Source organism: Neoarius graeffei, chromosome 9 (genome assembly GCF_027579695.1).
Source record: "Neoarius graeffei isolate fNeoGra1 chromosome 9, fNeoGra1.pri, whole genome shotgun sequence".
NCBI classification, from domain to species: Eukaryota; Metazoa; Chordata; class Actinopteri; order Siluriformes; family Ariidae; genus Neoarius; species Neoarius graeffei.
In genome coordinates, this window is record NC_083577.1 from 69,690,651 (window position 1) to 69,711,397 (window position 20,747).

A 20,747-nucleotide genomic window follows, 5' to 3' on the forward strand; every position below is an offset into this window, starting at 1 on the left:
TAACTACACTGTAAAAAAAATATTTGTTGTTTTAACTTAAAAAAGTTAGTGCAAGGGCTGACTTAAAATTTTGAGTTCACTGGAATTCACATAGTAAGTTAAATTGTTGTGAACTTACTATATTAATTTCAGTGAACTCAAAATTTTAAGGCAGCCCTTAAGGCAACCCTTGCACTAACTTTTTTAAGTTAAAACAACAAATCATTTTTTACAGTGTACTCTTACTTTTCTATGATAAATACTTATCTATATGCAGGAGTATCCAACTGCAAAGGGCTGTTGAGGCTGCAGGATTTCATTCTAACCAGACTGGAGCTATACCTGGTCATCAAACAAGATTACCTAATTAAACAGATGGACTCAATGATAGCTCCAGCCTGGTTGGAATAAAATCATCCACACCAGGACCGTGAGATACATTTGGACACTCCTGTGTTAATAGTTTTCCTGGTCATTCTCAGTGCAGAGAAATGTGTCCAAATTCTTGTTTCTGGTAATTAGACACATGCTGTATGGCATACCGTAAACAGAGACTGTGTTGAACAACTCTAGAGTGTTCCTTTAAGACTGAGCAATGGGAAAACTCAAGTAAAATTCTCTTATTTTGGTACAAGGTAGGCTTACATTCAATTGGCCACATTTCTATTTCAACTTACCCAACATACTGGTCTGAAGAATATATGTACAATCTCGTTTACATTTAAATCAAGTGCACAGTTCACTGCAATCCTGGTGGAAAACCATGCACTTCTCACAGGGTTGCTGGATTGTGCCTCACAAGTTGAAATGTTCGTAATTCCACTTGTCTGGAAAAGGAATCACCTTGTACTGATTCATATAATTTAATTCAGCTGTAATTTGCTTACACAGGTTTAAACTATCCCTGTGTCTGAAATCGCTCCCTACTCACTATATAGGGCACTATATAGTGAGGACGCCATTTTGTAGTGCTGTCCGAAACCTTAGTGAGGATTATTTGCACCCTATATAGTGCACTCAAAGTATCCTACAATGCATCACGAAAAGTAGTGTACAACCGATGGTCACTAACCAAGCAATATATCCCATCATGCATTGCGGTCGCGCTGAAAGAAATCAAACGTCTCAAATTTGATTTAATAAAAGGCAGCGGCAAAGAAGAAAGTATTCAGCCTTGATTTAAAAAGAACTGAAAGATGCAGGTACTTTGTATTGATTAATGTGGGAAATACACTCAGTATAATATGGATTTATCACAAAAATACATGCACGTATTTATTATTTTGAAAACCCACCAGCCGACTGATCTGGTATGTTTTAATTGTGCAACAGTAATGACGTAAATACCAGCGCGACAGACTAGTGTCTGAAAGTGTTTTTTCATTTTACCAATGAGCTCACTATATAGTCCTCTATATAGTAATTCCCTCTATTGGGAGTAGGGAACGAGTGAGCGATTTCGGACACAGGGCATGACTGGGCTAGAAACATAGGTCTGTGTGTATTTACATTGATTATACCTGTTTGACATGAGATTCTCAATATTTCCAAGGCAGCATGGTGTGTAAATCTGAAAGAAGGCTGGAGTTAAAAAATAGCCTCAATGAGGCTGTAGCTCATATCGGCCACGGTTGTTGTGTGTGAATTTGAAATCCTATCAATCATGTGGGAGGAGTAGCGATTTCTGTGAAATTGTGTATGACCCCTGTATAGCCGCATCCATGGCAGGTGGTGCCACCTGGTGAACAACTCTTGTTGGAATATGTCTTTAGAGTCTTCTGGGTGAGTTTCAGTGAAAACATCATAGCAGTTTACGGACAGTAGTGTTTGGGATGACGAGTGATCCAAAATTTTCAAATGCCCATAAAATGTTGAATATGACAGCTGGTGCCACCATCTTGACAACTTTTATACATACCAACCTGGGGAACATTCCATAGGAGTTTGATCAAAATCTGACCACTCCTGTAGGAGTAGCAGCGACATTCGTGAAATTGCATGTGACCCCCTATGTAGCCTCATCCATGGTAGGTGGCGCCACCTGGTGAACAAGTCTTGTTGGAATACGTCTTTAGAGTCTTCTGGGTGAGTTTCAGTGAAAACGTCCCAGCAGTTTACGAAGAGTAGCGTTTAATGTGATGAGTCACCCAAAAATTTCAGATGCCCATAAAATAGTAAATATTACAGGTAGTGCCACTGTCTTGACAATTTTTATGCACACCCACCTGGGGAACACTGTAGGTGAGTTTGATCAAAATCCGATCAATCCTGTAGGAGGAGTAGTGATTTTTGTAAATTGTGGACAGACGATGATGACGGACGGACGACGCGTGATCGCATGAGAATATAATACAATAGTATCACACGACAATATTAATCCAAAGAGGACAGCTAAGTAGGATGCAGGTTTTACAGAAAAGGTGATTTTATTTTTAAGCATCATCTCCTCAAATTACCCCTTAAAAAGGCCTTGTAAAAAGTGAGCAGCAGCATCAATCACATGGATGATATGTGCACGTACGGTAAGGGACAACGGTCTGTGTGGCAGATGTTCTGCAAGTTCATCACTTAGAGGATTAACTGTACAAGTTTGATTTTCTACCGTCAAAAGTCCCTTGTAATTCCTTTGAAAATGAGCATTAACATGCCTCCAAAAAGTTATTTTTGTGAAAATGTTTCATATTCCCCTCGCCTCTGGGTCTTATTAAAGTGCCTCATCATTCACCATGCTGCAGAGCTAGATTTTTGGACAGCTCGCTTGTGTGTTTGTTTTCCATCAGGCAGGCATGTGCTTGGGTGATGTTTTCATATCCAGCTCTGAAGCTGTCCTCCTCGCTCTTTCACACACATCATGGTGTAGCATTACACACAGGGCTCGTTCAGCACAAGCAGACACACAGGCATCAAAAGTGCATAGAAAAAAAAAAAGTTGAATCACTGACCACAGCCCAAACAAAAACAGCCTGAAGGCAACCAAATCATCAAAGGCCCTGGACCCAAGTGCTGATCATGTGTTGAAGGCTCTTCCCTGAGAAATGAGCACGAAGAATAGCCAACAGATGTTTCCCCACTTCAAGGGTGTGTGAGGGTGTGTCGTAGTGAGTGTGTAGCAATGTGACTAAAAAGATTTACAGTGTGTGATCAAGATGAACTTCCTTTTCATGCCATTAAAGATGTGGGAACTATGCATAACTCACTCCTCCTGAGGTGCACATACGAGACAGGCAGTCAGAGAGACACACAGACAGATAATCATACATCATTTATAATTTAGGGCAGTGTTTCCCAACCTTTCTTGAGCCACAGCACATATTTTACATTCGAAAAATCCCATGGCACACCACCAAACAAAAATATCACAAAAAGTATATATAATGAAATATAATGATCATCTAGTCTCAATTTACTCACAGTTTACTTACTCAGTGTGAAACCTGGGCCTGTTTAGTTGAACACAAAGCTGATAAACTCGCAGGAATTGAAGAAAGACACACACGAAGATCTTCCTCAACAGCTCTGAGTCAATCTCCTTTTTTAGTTTTTATAGCAGTCATGCTTGAAAAGCCCAGCTCGCATAGGTAGGTTGTGGAAAATCACCTTTTTTGCTTTCTTCTAACCTCTACTCATACTAGGGCCTTCATCTCGGTCAGGACCCAGTTTGGGTTGTGTACTTTTTCTTTTCAAATATTTATCCATTGCTATCATTGCTGTCACACCCGAAGCATTACTAATTCTATTGTTTGAATGGCAACAGGTAGATACACAGCTTAATTAGCTACCTGCTGCTATCTAGTGGAAGAGTATTTAATTGTTCTGCCTGTCACTATACATCGCTGGCATAGACGAACGAAGACAAATTATTTGCAGTAAATAAATAATAATTTTCAGAACAATTAAGTGAAATTGGATAATTTCCCACGGTACACCTGATGATCTCTCACGGCACACTAATGTGCTGTGGCACAGTGGTTGGGAATCACTGATTTAGGGTGTGCTACAAGTTATTTATCTTTATTATATGGACAAAAGTGGTTTACTGGGAAACACACCACTTGTATTTTTCATACGAGCTCCATCCGGGACATGGAGATCCAAAACAATTTATTAATGTCACTGCGTTCACAGAAAATATAGCCCAGAAAAACACTTTGCGTAACTGACTTTTGCACTTGTACATTGCTGTGGAGAAAAGCGTCTGCTAAATGCCATGTAACGGAATGTAAAAAACTGTGACATAAATCTCGAAAGGTCACTCGTGAGGAAATCGATGAATTGTTTTGATACATTTGGGTACTTTTTGTTTGCAAATGTGTCTATATAATAAACAGAACATCACATGTTGGTTTGAAGATATGAAGTTTATCTTCTTGTGTTGAAAAACTCACATTTTTCATACGAAATACATCACGGATTTCTCATCTCATCTCATCTCATCTCATTATCTCTAGCCGCTTTATCCTTCTATAGGGTCGCAGGCAAGCTGGAGCCTATCCCAGCTGACTACGGGCGAAAGGCGGGGTACACCCTGGACAAGTCGCCAGGTCATCACAGGGCTGACACATAGACACAGACAGCCATTCACACTCACATTCACACCTACGGTCAATTTAGAGTCATCACGGATTTGAGTGACATATTTAAATAATATTGGCAGATATATTTCATTTAGCTAGCATGATACTGAACGAGTTGAAGACAAGTTTAATATCATTCTAGCTGAATGGAATATATTTGATATACCATGAAAAAAGCCAGCCAATAAATTATACAGATAATTGGCCTTCATATTCGCATTCTTGAAGGCCAACGCTAGCTTACCCACAAGTTGACACGGTCAGTGCAGTCATCTTCCAGCCAGCGTAGCGTTCATCAGTAGTGTTAGTGAATGCTAATAAAGCAGTCAAGCCAGTGCTATTGAGAGCAAGTAGCACAGGTTAAAGGCCAAGAAACTAAGATTTCTGTCTCCAGACTCTTTTTCCACACACACTCGCCACAGTATTTTTCACTCAGACTTAAAGCTATACAACCTTTCGATTTCATAAAAATCGGTGAAATTTAGTTCCCTCTGAAATTTGGTCCTTGTGATACATGTTTATTTCTGCAATACCTAAAAAAAACCCAGGCCATTCTGTAACTGGGAAGCTATTTAATTTGAGGGGATTCCCTAGCAAATAATGGGCATGAAATCGCTTGCAAGCAGACAGAGGAAGTCCGTGTGTACATGCGAAGATTTACCACCTCCTTCTTCTTTTGGGTTTTACGGCAGCTGGCATTCAGTGTTGCATTACTGCCATTTACCTTGACCGTGCACTGACAGTTACATCATTCTATCACTAAACGAACAGCTGATCACACCGAGGTGCTCGCTGACCGCCGATATTTATTAGTTTGGTCCTGCGTTTCCTTTCCTTTGCAACATAACGTCTTTTCTTCTCGCTTTCTGTTACTGTAGTCGGTCTTTCACGTTTCATTCGCACACTCACGTCCTCCATTTTTCTCTCCTATTTCAAATCCATATCACACAATGTCTTGCGTGAATGGGGAAAGCCCACCACGTGATGCATAACGTAGTATCTTGAATTGGGTCATGGTGAAGCAGGAAAAATAGCACAGAATCTAGGGCCCCGTGGCCCTAAATTCATTAACTGTTCTATTTTAAAAAAACTAATAAAATTAAAAGTCTGTGATTCAAACTCGGTAGCTTTCGGGCCATTAAACAAAAATAATCGGGTGTTGGGGAAAATTCTTTTTATGACCTACACTTGAAAAATCTGAAAGGAAGTCTACCTTTAAGTATTCATTTCCTTATGTAATTTACTTAGTTACTTTTAAACTCAACATCAACAACTACACACAACAGAGCTACCTGGCAGCCAAAGTTCTCTCAAAATCTTCCATATTTAACAAAGTAAACCTGGTGGCCATGTTTGTTTACAAATTGTCACAGTCCCTCACTAGCGCAGAAGTTTTACGTCTCTGACGTGTGACATCGTGCTGTCTTGACAACCACGCAATATCGTAAACCATATTCAGTGTTCGTTCTCCATTGGGTAGAGTGACAATACACGTTTTTATTCCATGGAAAAAGTGTCCTGTATGTATAATAATTTCCGATATTTCACTCCCAGTGTTTTCCCGCTGACTAGACGCACATTGTGAAAATGGTGAACTGGTTCAAAATTAAAATTGTTTTGATTAACTTGCATTTTTTTTTGTCTCTGTGTCCATATAATATTAAGAACTCTTTCACTTTGCTCACTCATGAATATGTTCACCACTCAAAGATAAACTTCATATCTTCACGCAACCATGTCATGTCATCTCTCTCTCTCTATATATATATATATATATATATATAATATATATATATATATATATATAATATATATATATATATACACACACACACACACACACTACCGTTCAAAAGTTTGGGGTCACCCAGACAATTTTGTGTTTTCCATGAAAAGTCACACTTTTATTTACCACCATAAGTTGTAAAATGAATAGAAAATTATAGTCAAGACATTTTTCTGGCCATTTTGAGCATTTAATCGACCCCACAAATGTGATGCTCCAGAAACTCAATCTGCTCAAAGGAAGGTCAGTTTTATAGCTTCTCTAAAGAGCTAAACTGTTTTCAGCTGTGCTAACATGATTGTACAAGGGTTTTCTAATCATCCATTAGCCTTCTGAGGCAATGAGCAAACACATTGTACCATTAGAACACTGGAGTGAGAGTTGCTGGAAATGGGCCTCTATACACCTATGGAGATATTGCACCAAAAACCAGACATTTGCAGCTAGAATAGTCATTTACCACATTAGCAATGTATAGAGTGGATTTCTGATTAGTTTAAAGTGATCTTCATTGAAAAGAACAGTGATTTTCTTTCAAAAATAAGGACATTTCAAAGTGACCCCAAACTTTTGAACGGTAGTGTATATATACACACACATCGATATTAAAGTTATTAAGCTACTAAAATGTTCTATCACATTGAATGGTTAATTCATTTTCACAGTTCACTACTGCAGATGTCTTACATGCCATCATAACAATAAACATATTGTCAATTTTTCCCCTCAAATACTGGATTGCACTTTGGGCTATATTTTCTGTGAACGCAGTAACATTAATAAATTGTTTATTAACATTGTAATAAAATCCTAAATTCCAGACAAATACAGGCTAATCGTCCAGCTTAATAGGACTGATATGGCCACTGGCATGAATAAGTGGCTAAAGTAATGACAGCTGCACTATAAAAGCAATGTGCTCTCATGCCTGTGCTGTGAGAAACTGCATACTCCCTGAGGCACGCCAAGCCCAACTCATGCTTCCTGCTGGTGTCCATGCACGTTAATGCAACAGGAATGTACAGCCGTGCTCAACACCACCACCGATGGGAAGAAACAGAGTGGGGATGAGGAGGAAAAACTGAGGGTGTAATCTTTCCCAGTCTCATTCTTTCGAAGGATGTTTTCACACTTGGTCCGTTTCAGCCCTCAAAACAAACTCAGAGCAATTAGTCAGCATTTTTAACGCATATGTGAACACTCCAAACAAACTCAGACCCCTCTGAAACAAACTGAACTGAGACCACCTCCCAAAATGGTCTCAGTTAAGTTTGTTTCAAGTCCGTGTTGTGGTTTGCTTAACTGTACATAGAGGACACAAAGCGCTCAAGGTTCACTTTGCCTTTTGCCATTGTATTTTAACCCTCTAGGCTTGCTGAAGACAAATCACATGCTATTGCACTGGGATGTTAAAAAAAAAAAAAAAACCAACAACAACAACAAATGATTTGAGTTAATCTGGTGCTGTACAGCGCTCAATTAATGTGATGCATGCTGGACTTAGAGTGTTTTCACACCTGGTCCCCTTTAAAGGAACCAGACTCAGTCCTCTTTAAGTGGACCAAAAAGTGGACCAACAGAAAAAGAACTCAGTTCTTTTTGTGTTCACACTGTGAATTTATTACAAAGAGGACTGGGTTCTCTTTCTGATTCAGTTAAGCTTTGATGGGGCCTCAGTCCTCTTTCTGTTCACACCAGGTCCTCTAGAGCCCTCAGACCCCCAGTGCACGGAATTCTGGGTAATTTTCTCTTGAATCAAAATGTCTGCTGCCATGCTTGCCCTGCTGTATTCTTTGATCAAAATAGTGCGGATTAAGGAAAACAAATTTATTCCAGCGGCTGTGGTAAGTTCCAAAAGGAAGTTGAGTTTCTCTGCTACAGTCATGTGACCAACTACGGCAAACGAAGAAGGTTAAACTACAGTGAAAAAGGCGAAGTGAACCCGGTGCGCTTTTTGTTCACAATGCGCAGATTAGGTGAACCGTACCGTTGATTTTTAGCGAACCGTACTGAGACCACCTCCTGAGGTGGTCTCAGTTCGGTTCGCTTTAAAGGGGTCTGGGTACAGTTGGAGTGTTCACATATGCGCAAAAAATGCTGAGTCATCAATCTGAGTTCGGTTAGATGGCTGAAAAGGACCAAGTGTGAAAACACCCTTAAACAATGCATGTTGCTTAGATATTTTCTGACTTTCGGCAGCGCTGCCACATGACATTCGACGCTTTCATTTTCGACTTTGCCTGCCTGCGACTGGTTTGATGGTCAGGGTGAACAGCCAGTCTCGGTCAGGGAGGAGTTTTAAAATACAGCAGTCAAGCCAGACAGTTTTTCCTTCCCGTTGTCTCATCTTGCGAACTTGTGTTCCTTATTTTGTGTGTGTGTGTGTGTTTTTTTTTTTAAACACAGTTGATATTCCCTTTTTTTCATTAAATTAATGATAACCGATAAAATAAACTAGTGTTCATTTAATAAATTACTCTTGGGATACATCCGCATAAATTCAGTGTTGAGTGTTTTCTGCACATTTTTATCATCAGCCTACAGTAAAGCATAAAAGAGTACTCAAAGGTTTTCAATTCCTCTGCTGCAGAAATCACATATCTCTGTCCTGAAGTGACAGTCAGAGCTGCAGTGGGCCAGAAAGAGAACAGAGTCCTCTTCCAAATGAACTCACAATGTGAACACAAAGCACAGAGTCCCTTTCCTACTGGTCCACTTTAGGAATGAGTTTGGTTTGTTTGAAAAGGACTGTATGTGAAAACACCCTAAGTGGAAAATCATCATCATCATCATCATCTCCAAGACCAGTGGAAGAATCAGACATGAATCACAGTACAGGGTCAGAAATTGTACAAATACAAAACCAATGAGAGGATCAAATAAACTGCATATGCTTGACCTTTACACGACTCTGATGCTCATTAAATTGCTTTCCTTTGTCTTAATTACAACATAGTTGATGAGTGTGTCCAACTGTAATGATTTTGGTTCATCTGTAAACAGCTTCACCTGGGGTTTGGCATTAAGCCATGATAATTACATGAGAGCGGATGTGAGGCTGATGTAACTTCAACCTTAGGCCCTGGAAGTGTGCGTTTGTTTGTTTGGGGGGGGGGGGGGGGGGGGTTGGTTAAATGCATAGGATTTGCAAGGAGCTTATAATTTATGCAACTCCTGTAGAATCAAGTTTCCACCAACAGATCAGGAAATTCAGATGTGCCAGTACATCACCGCTTGAGGGGAATGCCACTTTAAAAAAAAAAACCTTTGCCAATAACCAACAAAAATATCTTGTTCTATGACTGCAATTCCATACTGGCTTTCACTTAACCGCGAACAACGTCAGAGAAATTATAAATACCGCCATGTAGAATTTCTTTTATTTTTGGCTTTGTATTCATTAAGTTTTGGGTCACAGAAAACGGCGAAATTGTGGTATTACTTTTTTCATACATGTCAAGATGCAGCTACTAGCGCATCTCAAACAATTAGAATATCATGAAAGAGTTATTTTTTTTGTAATTGAATTCAAAAAGGTAACCTTTCATATACTTGATATTCATTACATGTAAAGTGAAACAGCTTAAGCCTTTTTTTGTCTTCATTTTGATTATTATGGCTCATAGCTCATGAAAGTCAGGAATCCAGTACCTCAAAGTATTAGAATATTTCCTAAGATCAATCAAAAAAGGAATTACAACACAGGAAAGTTCAACTTCTGAAAAACGTTCATTTATACACTCAATACTTGGTTGTGGCTCGTTTACCACTAATTATTGCATCAATGCGGCGTGGTATGGAAGCATCCAGCCTGTGGCACTGCTGAGGTGTTATTGAAGCCCAGGTTGCTTTGATAGCGGCCTTCAGCTTGTCTGTGTTTTTGGGTCGGGTGTTTCTTATCTTCCTCTTGACAATATCCCATAGATTCTCTTAGGGGTTCAGGTCAGGCAAGCTGGCTGGCTAATCAAGCACAGTAATATTATGGTCAGAAAACCATTTGGTCATAGTTTTGGCACTGTGGGCAGGTGCCAAGTCCTGCTGGAAAAGGAAATCGGCATCTCCATAAAACTTGTCAGCAGATGGAAGCATGAAGTGCTCTAAAATCTCCTGGTAGACGGCTGTGTTGACTTTGGACTTGTTAAAACACAGAGGACCAACACCAGCAGATGACATGGCACCCCAAATCATCACAGACTACAGAAACTTCACACTGGACTTCAAACACCTTGGATTCTGTGCCTCTCCACTGTTCCTCCAGACTCTTGGACCTTGATTTCCAAATGAAATGCAAAATTTAATTTTATCTGAAAAGAGGACTTTGGACCACAGAGCAACATTCCAGTTCTTTCTCTCCTTAGCCCAGGTAAGACACTTCTGACTCATCTGTCTCTGGTTCATGAGTGACTTGATATTAGGGATGCGATAGTTGTATCCCCTTTCCTGAAGACATCTGTGCGTGGTGGCTCTTCATGCACTAACACCAGCCTCAGTCCACTCCTTGTGAAGCTCTCCCAAGTTCTTGAATTGACTTTTCTTGACAATCCTCCCAAGGCTGCAATCATCCCTGTTGCTTGTGCACCTTTTCCAGCCAGCCTTTTCAGCAGTGTCCCCGTCTGTGGCTTACCCTCCTTGTGGAGGGAGTCAATGACCATCTTCTGGACAACTGTCAAATCAGCAGTCCATGATTGCGGTGGCGTGTACTGAACTAGACTGAGAGATACTGTATATGGTACTTATAATATTTTACTCAAACTCCAAATGAAGTACTCTAATATTTTGAAATTTTTTTTATTTTTGCTGTTGGCCATAATTATCAAAATTAAAATATTAAATGCTTGAAGCATTAATTTACATGTAATGAGTCTAGTATATACCAAATTTTCACTTTCTTAAATAAATGATGGAAAATACTGAACATGTTCACGATATTCTAATTGTTTGAGATGCACTAGTGCAGGGGTTTTCAAAGTGTGGGAGAGTCAGCCCCCCCTCAGAGAGCAAATAAACAACAGCGCCCCCCTTACAATTTTTGTTGTTGCTATACTTAATGTTCCATTCGTATTTAAAAAAAAAAATGGTTGTTGTACACATTATTTTTTTCTTTTTCACATTTTAAACATCTGTGCTTTTTAAAACATCTTGTTTTACACATTTTAAACATCCCATAGCATCGTTAGCTAGCATCTCTTGGCAGACAACACACTGTGGCAGTGGAGCATCTTCAGATCCAGTCCATGAAAATCCAAACTTTAAATAATCGTGGTCATACTTCCTTCTTTTTCCAGTCCCCCAGGATTCCGCGGGCCTTTTTTGTGATTGTTGTGGGCTAAAATGTCTGATGTTGCAGGGGGTTTTCCAAAAAATTGCGATGAAAGTTGCGGTGTTTTTTAGGTTTTTGTTGCGATTACATTGCGGGAGGAAGTGAAAGTTGCGAGAAATTGTTGCGATTTTCTCTTTTTGTGATTAAAATTGAGTGATATGTTAAATATTAAGTTATTACTGAAAAACTATTGATTAAAAAAACAAAGAGAAATGGTCCTATAAACAACTTTACCAATATAAAAGATTACCAGGACTACAAAAATGCAGAAAAATAGGCTTTACTTATCCAAATGCACCTGTTGGTTCAAAAGTTAAAGTGCATAGAACCTCACAGCACAACATGAAGTTACCTTAAAATATAATATAAATGCCTCAGCTTTCATGTAAGAAAAAAAAACCTATTAATACTAGTACTGTGTGCAGGCAGTCTCTCCTGAAGACTAAATTAAACAATAATTATAAACTAATAAAATAAATGGCTCAGGCTTCATAGAAGAAAAAAACAATTTGAACAGAATCTCACAGTATGATGCTGAAGCTGCCTAAACAATGGAAAATAAAATACCATTTTGGCAAAAATGTTGGCATCCATTAACTTCTTGTATTAAGTAAAAAAAAAAATAAAGTGCACACAGTCCTTCACTGTAAACATAACACACTTCAGTGTTGCCAGATACTGCTGACGTTTTCCAGTCCAAAATATGTTCAAAACCCGCCAAAATGCACTTGAAATCATCCAATCTGGCAACACGATGCGCATGCTGCTTCTCTTGAACACACACAAGTAAGGCGGAAGGTAGTTTGTCGACGTCACCTCAAGACGACGCCAACGATTGGTCAAATTTGCGGGAAAGTTGCGGTGATTGGATATAATTGCAACACCGCCCTGAATTCGCGGGGATTGGTTGAATTTGCAAATCGCAACATCCTGGAGGCTCTGTTTTTTTGCTTGGCCCAGACTTTGTCTCCTCACTCACTGTAGCTTTAGGTACTAAAAACCATAGACAGCTAAAAACCGATCCATTTTGTCTCTCACGTTGCGCTCCCCCGAAGAACTCTGGCGCCCCCCAGGGGGGGCGCGCCCCACACTTTGAAAAGCCCTGCACTAGTGTGTACAGACAATGGAAAGAGGTGTATTGTCCGATTTGGTCACCGCTTGTAATTCGCAGCTCAGCTTTTTTCCTGGACCATAACTGAAGTTCTCACCATTCATTATCCCACAACCCCCTTGCACATTTTTTCATTACTACCTGTTGGAAATGAAGGGGAGTTGAATTTCAGATCACGAATTCACATGCAGTAGACATGTACCGTATAAAGTACCACAAAAACTTAAAGGGAGACTGACTTTCAGATTTTTCAGGTTTAGGCCATAAAAAGAATTTTCCCTGACACCCAATTATTTTTGTTTAGTGGACCAAAAGGTACTGAATTCAAATCACAGACTTGCAATTTTACTATTTTTTTTTTTTTAATAGAACAATTCATGAATTTAGGGTCACGTGGCCCTAAATTATCCACTATTATTTCTTGCTTCACTGTGACACAATCCAAGATACTAAATCATGCACCACGTGATGGGCTTTTCTCATTTGCGCAAAGCATTGTGGGACACAAATTTGAAACGGGAAAGGAAAATGGAGGACGTGAATGAAACGTAGAAGATCGACTACTGTAACAGAAAGCAAAGACGTTATGCTGCGAAGGAAAGGAAACACAGGACCAAACTAATAAATATCGGTGGTCAGCGAGCACCTTGGTGTGATCAGCTGTTCGTTTAGCGACAGAATTATGGAACTGTCAGTGCACAATCAAGGTAAACCTGTAGATGGCAGTAATGCAACACTGGAAGCCAGCTGCCGTAAAATCCAAGAGAAGAAGACAATGCCAAAAGGTCAACTTGCACGTGTACACACAGGACTTCCTCTGTCTGCTTGGCTGCGCGAAGCAAGCGATTTCATGCACATTATTTGCGAGGGAATCCCTCAATTTAAACAAATTCACAACCAAAAAATGGCCTGTTTTTTTTTTTTTTAAATATTACAGAAATGAACGTACATCACAATGACCAAATTTCAGAGGGAACTAAATTTCACTGGTTTTATGAAATCGAAAGGTTGTCTACTTTTAAACCCAAAGCTGCCAGATAAACATCAGCCATAAAGCAGTCTATTAAATCTCCAACTAATAAATGAAAAACTACACAGGATTAGCACAGAGGATGAACTCTGAGATGTCAGCAGATATCAGAGTTGTGCAAATGGGCCAACCTTCTCCCTCCAGTGGAATAAAAAGCTCTATATTCATTATTTACTAGTTCTGTGCTATGATTTATTCACTGGGGTCAGGTTGAGTCCGATATGATGGAAATACTGGAATCATGTTATTGAAGTGCAATTCTCTGCACGTGTGCACATGTGTACATGAGAGAGTACTGACTCAATTGTGAGATTTCTTTAGCACTGCCATAATTAAAAGGCTTTAACATTAAGCTTTTGTGGTTTGATGTAGCAACACTTCAAAAAGTCATCGCTGAGCACTTTCACTTCACTACTGAACACATCACTCAACAAGATCACAAGATCATCTGAAAAATAAAGCCAACTTCATCCTTGTGAATAAAGAAGTACAGTATTTGGCATACATTTCATTCAGAAAATTAATCTGGGCAATGTCAAGTTGAGTGCAATTACTTCATTGAAGGATTTGAAAGGCTCGGTGGCTTCGGATTTTACACCACCACAGTAAAATAGGTATATAAAGGCTCATTAAGGTCTCTATTAGAAATCTCTGCAATTATCAGTCCAGGTTTTGATACAATAGAAACCTTCAAACAACAACAGCGCAAAAACAGTGCTCATAATTCTGCCTCATATTCTTTTAAAATATATCAAGCAACAAAATATTACTCAATTCAACAACTGAACAGATTAGTCTGGTAAATATGAAGCAAAAGCACTAGAAGAGGAAATGCTGTCGCTGATTTGTTCAGAATGGTATTATTTATTTGTAATTACTCAAGTTATTTAGTAGATATTTTCTCATTCACATCAAAGTGAAAGACACTTCTCAGCATTTTCACTTCGTAAGGAAAAAAAAAACACTTAGGATGAAACACAAACTCATCAAGTGATAAAAAGTGCTTAAGAATTAAGAATTCCCTATCCTTAAAGCGCATATCCTGGACCAACTTCGTGGGTTATTTTTATATGAAAGTACGTCCCTTTACACACTCCTCCAGAAGGGTAATTTTGCACAAGGCCATCTGTCTACAGCAGAAAAAAATAAAATAACAAAACACGTCTGGAAAAATCCCAAGGGAGTCTGGAGCCAGATTCGTGACGTTATCTGCGGAAGCACCAGCAGGCTGCGAGAGCTTTGCATGGTTTCAGTGCACAGCCTGTGTAGACCAAGCGCTCCCATTTCTCTCTCATTGTCCGGTCTTTTGGAAAACGATGAGTACTAATCCCATCAAGGTTGGTGTTGTTACACCCTCCTACGATACATCTGTTAACCATTTTAATAATTACGCGATAACGTTGAAGAAATTTGCAGAAAACCACCAGGTAGTTTTCTCATAAACAAACCAACGCTGACGTAGGATTCAGAAGGAGGCGTCCCGCAGATGACATCATGAAAATCAATGTTTGCCAGGAAATTCAAATGCCAAGTGTGGCAGCAGGGGCATGGCCAAGCGTCGGTCTGTGAATGGAGGGCGGAGTCAGAGAAGGTAAGTGGTGGAATCATTGCACCTGATGGGGATTAACCTGTGTTTGTGTGTCTTCCCCAGTGAAAGCGCCCTTTAAAAGGAGAGGAGAGCAGAGAAAGGGAGCTCTCTCCAACCAGAACACTTGTTTGTGTGTGCGCGCGCGCGCGTGGCTGGGAAGTGATAAAAGGCTGAAAAGCTAACAATAAATAGTTCATTGAGAACTCAGTTCTGGCCTGCCGTGCTTCTGTGCTCCACCCACCTGGTCCAATACTACAGTCTGTCCCGGATTTCGGCACCACTGTAGTATTGGACCAGGTGGGTGGAGCACAGAAGCACGGCAGGCCAGAACTGAGTTCTCAATGAACTATTTATTGTTAGCTTTTCAGCCTTTTATCACTTCCCAGCAGTGTGTGTGCGCGCGCGCACACACACGTGTTCTGGTTGGGGAGAGCTCCCTTTCTCTGCTCTCCTCTCCTTTTAAAGGGCACGGTCACTGGGGAAGACACACAAACACAGGTTAATCCCCATCAGGTGCAATGATTCCACCACTTACCTTCCCTGACTCCGCCCTCCATTCACAGACCAATGCTTGGCCACGCCCTCGCTGCCACACCAAGTTTTTTCAGAGGCGGACCAATTCGCCTCAAATGGCTTGATTTCAACTGAAATTTTCTGGTATTGCGCAAGGTAAAATAATTGCAGAGAATGCAGAATGTTACAGATATTTGACCAAAGTTTAATATAAAATAGAAGAATTACACTGATCTTGCTCCTGAATTTACCTGTGATATGCACTTTAAGCTTACCAATGTGCTTTTTTGTCCTTTTCTCTACATGCTTGTGTCTGTAAGTGTCCAAAGGATGTCCTACATCCTGCTTGTCATCCTACATCATACATACAATCTGTAGATTGTAGTTGTAATCTGTCTTGTAAAACATTTTACATTGTCTCTTTGTTCACATACTTACAGCCAAAACACTTTTAAAGTATTATTATAACCCTTTTATCTCAGTGCTACAAAATCACAACCTTAATAGCATCCAGTGGTACAATTTTGCACTAGCTACATTTATTTCCAGTGTTATCACAAGGTTTATGTTCAAGATATAATACAATTAACTACAGCAAGCCCAAGTGATAAACATACTGAGGGAAGTAAACACTGGATTTACAACCCCAATTCCAAAAAAGTTGGAACAATGTACAAATTGTAAATAAAAACGGAATGCAATGATGTGGAAGTTTCAAAATTCCATATTTTATTCAGAATAGAACATAGATGACATATTAAATGTTTAAACTGAGAAAATGTATCATTCAAAGAGAAAAATTGGGTGATTTTAAATTTCATGACAACACCACATCTCAAAAAAGTTGGGACAAGGCCATGTTTACCACTGTGAGACATCCCCTTTTCTCTTTACAATAGTCTGTAAACGTCTGGGGACTGAGGAGACAAGTTGCTCAAGTTTAGGGATAGGAATGTTAACCCATTCTTGTCTAATGTAGGATTCTAGTTGCTCAACTGTCAGGTCTTTTTTGTCGTATCTTCCGTTTTATGATGCACCAAATGTTTTCTATGGGTGAAAGATCTGGACTGCAGGCTGGCCAGTTCAGTACCCGGACCCTTCTTCTACGCAGCCATGATGCTGTAATTGATGCAGTGTGTGGTTTGGCATTGTCATGTTGGAAAATGCAAGGTCTTCCCTGAAAGAGACGTCGTCTGGATGGGAGCATATGTTGCTCTAGAACCTGGATATACCTTTCAGCATTGATGGTGTCTTTCCAGATGTGTAAGCTGCCCATGCCACACGCACTAATGCAACCCCATACCATCAGAGATGCAGGCTTCTGAACTGAGCGCTGATAACAACTTGGGTCGTCCTTCTCCTCTTTAGTCCGAATGACACGGCGTCCCTGATTTCCATAAAGAACTTCAAATTTTGATTCGTCTGACCACAGAACAGTTTTCCACTTTGCCACAATCCATTTTAAATGAGCCTTGGCCCAGAGAAGACGTCTGCGCTTCTGGATCATGTTTAGATACGGCTTCTTCTTTGAACTATAGAGTTTTAGCTGGCAACGGCGGATGGCACGGTGAATTGTGTTCACAGATCATGTTCTCTGGAAATATTCCTGAGCCCATTTTGAGATTTCCAATACAGAAGCATGCCTGTATGTGATGCAGTGCCGTCTAAGGGCCCGAAGATCACGGGCACCCAGTATGGTTTTCCGGCCTTGACCCTTACGCACAGAGATTCTTCCAGATTCTCTGAATCTTTTGATGATATTATGCACTGTTGATGATATGTTCAAACTCTTTGCAATTTCACACTGTCGAACTCCTTTCTGATATTGCTCCACTATTTGTCGGTGCAGAATTAGGGGTATTGGTGATCCTCTTCCCATCTTTACTTCTGAGAGCCACTGCCACTCCAAGATGCTCTTTTTATACCCAGTCATGTTAATGACCTATTGCCAATTGACCTACTGAGTTGCAATTTGGTCCTCCAGCTGTTCCTTTTTTGTACCTTTAACTTTTCCAGCCTCTTATTGCCCCTGTCCCAACTTTTTTGAGATGTGTTGCTGTCATGAAATTTCAAATGAGTCAATATTTGGCATGAAATTTCAAAATGTCTCACTTTCGACATTTGATATGCTGTCTATATTCTACTGTGAATACAATATCAATTTTTAAGATTTGTAAATTATTGCATTCTGTTTTTATTTACAATTTGTACTTTGTCCCAAGGGGGCGGCATGGTGGTGTAGTGGTTAGCGCTGTCGCCTCACAGCAAGAAGGTCCGGGTTCGAGCCCCGTGGCCGGCGAGGGCCTTTCTGTGCGGAGTTTGCATGTTCTCCCCATGTCCGCGTGGGTTTCCTCCGGGTGCTCTGGTTTCCCCCACAGTCCAAAGACATGCAGGTTAGGTTAACTGGTGACTCTAAATTGACCGTAGGTGTGAATGTGAGTGTGAATGGTTGTCTGTGTCTATGTGTCAGCCCTGTGATGACCTGGCGACTTGTCCAGGGTGTACCCCGCCTTTCGCCCGTAGTCAGCTGGGATAGGCTCCAGCTTGCCTGCGACCCTGTAGAACAGGATAAAGCGGCTAGAGATAATGTGATGAGATGAGACTTTGTCCCAACTTTTTTGGAATCGAAGTTGTATATGATTAGCAACAACAGTAAAAAAATTTAGGACTAATCCTTAACTAATTGGTTGCTTCATTTAAAAAAAAAAGAAAAAAAAAAGAAAAAAATGTTTTAAAAAGAGCCTGGTGCAATTTGGATGGTATGGCATCTACAAACAAGGAGAACAGTGTTTCTCCGATCATTATATTGGGGGGCTTCCCCCCCACACACACACATTTCAGAATAAGAAGCCACCTTTATTTGTCACATGTACACTCAAGCACAGTGAAATTCATCCTCTGCATTTAACCCATATGAAGCAGTGAACACATGCACACACACCCAGAGCAGTGGGCAGCCATACTACAGAGCCTGGGGAGCAGTTAGGGGTTAGGTACCTTGATCAAGGGCACTTCAGCCCACGGCCGCCCCATGTTAACCTAACTGCATGTCTTTGAACTGTGGGGGAAACCGGTAAAAACAGGTGTGCAGGCACTAGGACCACGTGGAAAGAGCGTCTGCTCAAAAATGAGAGAGGATGCAGGCACTAGGACCATGCAGAAACATCCACCACTCAAGCTGCCGGATTTCTGTTCGCTACGCTTTCCTCTCGCATGCTCAAAAGCGATTCAATTCAAACAATAGTTCGTGATGTCAGAACCACCCAAGCAGCAAAAGATGGAGGACATTTATTTATTTATTTATTTATTTATTTATTTATTATTTTTTGGGGGGGGGGGGGTGTAAGTGTGAGTGATGTCTTCAGACACACTCTATATTAAGTTAGCTAACATTATGTTACAAATATTCATACTGAGATCATGTTGGAATATGATATCACTTCGTCAACATCTTCAAGTTAGCCAGCCATAGAAAACGACTTATTTTTTCACTCAACACATAAATCATAGTCGTGACAGGCAGTGGAGCGATGAGTGAAAACACATTACAGAAAGAAGAAAAAAAAGTTCTCCGACTTTCTAATTAAAATTATCAATCAATTAGAACTTTCAACAGTTCATATGCCATTTTAATCTCTAAATCACTACAGCATAACATTTTCATTCATGAAAGTAATTTTAGTTGGAAATAATTTCTTGTGTCTGTAACTCAGCACATTCGGTAAAAACTGTTCGAAAATAAATGTGAAGACTTAAATATGACTCCTTTAACTGTTTGTTCAGGTCCAAATGCTCTGTAATAGGAGCCATGGGGAGGGGTCCTGCAGGTGACCATCCTCATCCAGCACCCCCCCACCCCTTCCAAAACCAGTAAACTTAAGGGAAACACTGAAGAGTGACTGCTTACCTTCAAGTGACTTACAAAGGACAAACGTGGAGGTGTGATATTTGATGCCTCATCCCCCATAGTTACTCTGTTTTGCGTGTATAATATTTCATCCCCACTGGAGTATCCTTAGGCTATGCATTTACAGTCCCTAGTAATTCATGAGCTATACATGAGGAATGACCATGTTAAATTACTTTAACCTGGGCACACATGAACTTGAGTGGAATCTTACTGAATGGTTATCCTAGTTAGATTGCAATATTATTACTTTGCTATTTGATTAATAACCTAGAATTTGCTATATCAATGTCATGCTTTAAATGCAATTAAACAGCATTTTTCTATTTTATTATCTTGGCAGAATCTTGATCTTTACCACTGAGATAATCTCATCTCATCTCATTATCTCTAGCCGCTTTATCCTGTTCTACAGGGTCGCAGGCAAGCTGGAGCCTATCCCAGCTGACTACGGGCGAAAGGCGGGGTACACCCTGGACAAGTCGCCAGGTCATCACAGGGCTGACACATAGACACAGACAACTATTCACTCACATTCACACCTACGGTCAATTTAGGTGGGGTTTACATTAGACCGTATCAGCGGATCATCAGATTAACGTTTTTAAAACGATTCGCGTGCACACAGCAACGCCAATACATGGATACGCTCGGCTCCGCAGGCATCCTGCGCTCCAAATCACTCCGCCCTGAACAGTGAGTGCCCTCTGGAGGGTGCGCACTCCGGCCCTGCGCAGCTCACAGAGCGCGCGAGTGAAGCGCACGAGCAGTGATTTGGGACTGAGCCGCTGTGTGTGTGATCTCAGTGCATGTCGGGCATGCGTGTCACTTACCACTTGCAAGTGGAAGGATGGCAAGCCTAAAGACAATCATAACTACACAATGGGCAGTATTTGCATCAGTATTTTCATACTTTTATACTCTTTAATGAAAGGTGAT

At 40.3% G+C, this 20,747-nt stretch overlaps 1 protein-coding gene across 2 annotated transcripts in view; it reads right to left on the reverse strand.

Annotated features, from left to right (window-relative positions):
* abcb6b (ATP-binding cassette, sub-family B (MDR/TAP), member 6b) overlaps window positions 1-20,747 on the reverse strand; it is a 138,300-nt gene that overhangs the window by 38,190 nt on the left and 79,363 nt on the right. The gene's annotated exons all lie outside the window — the stretch shown is intronic.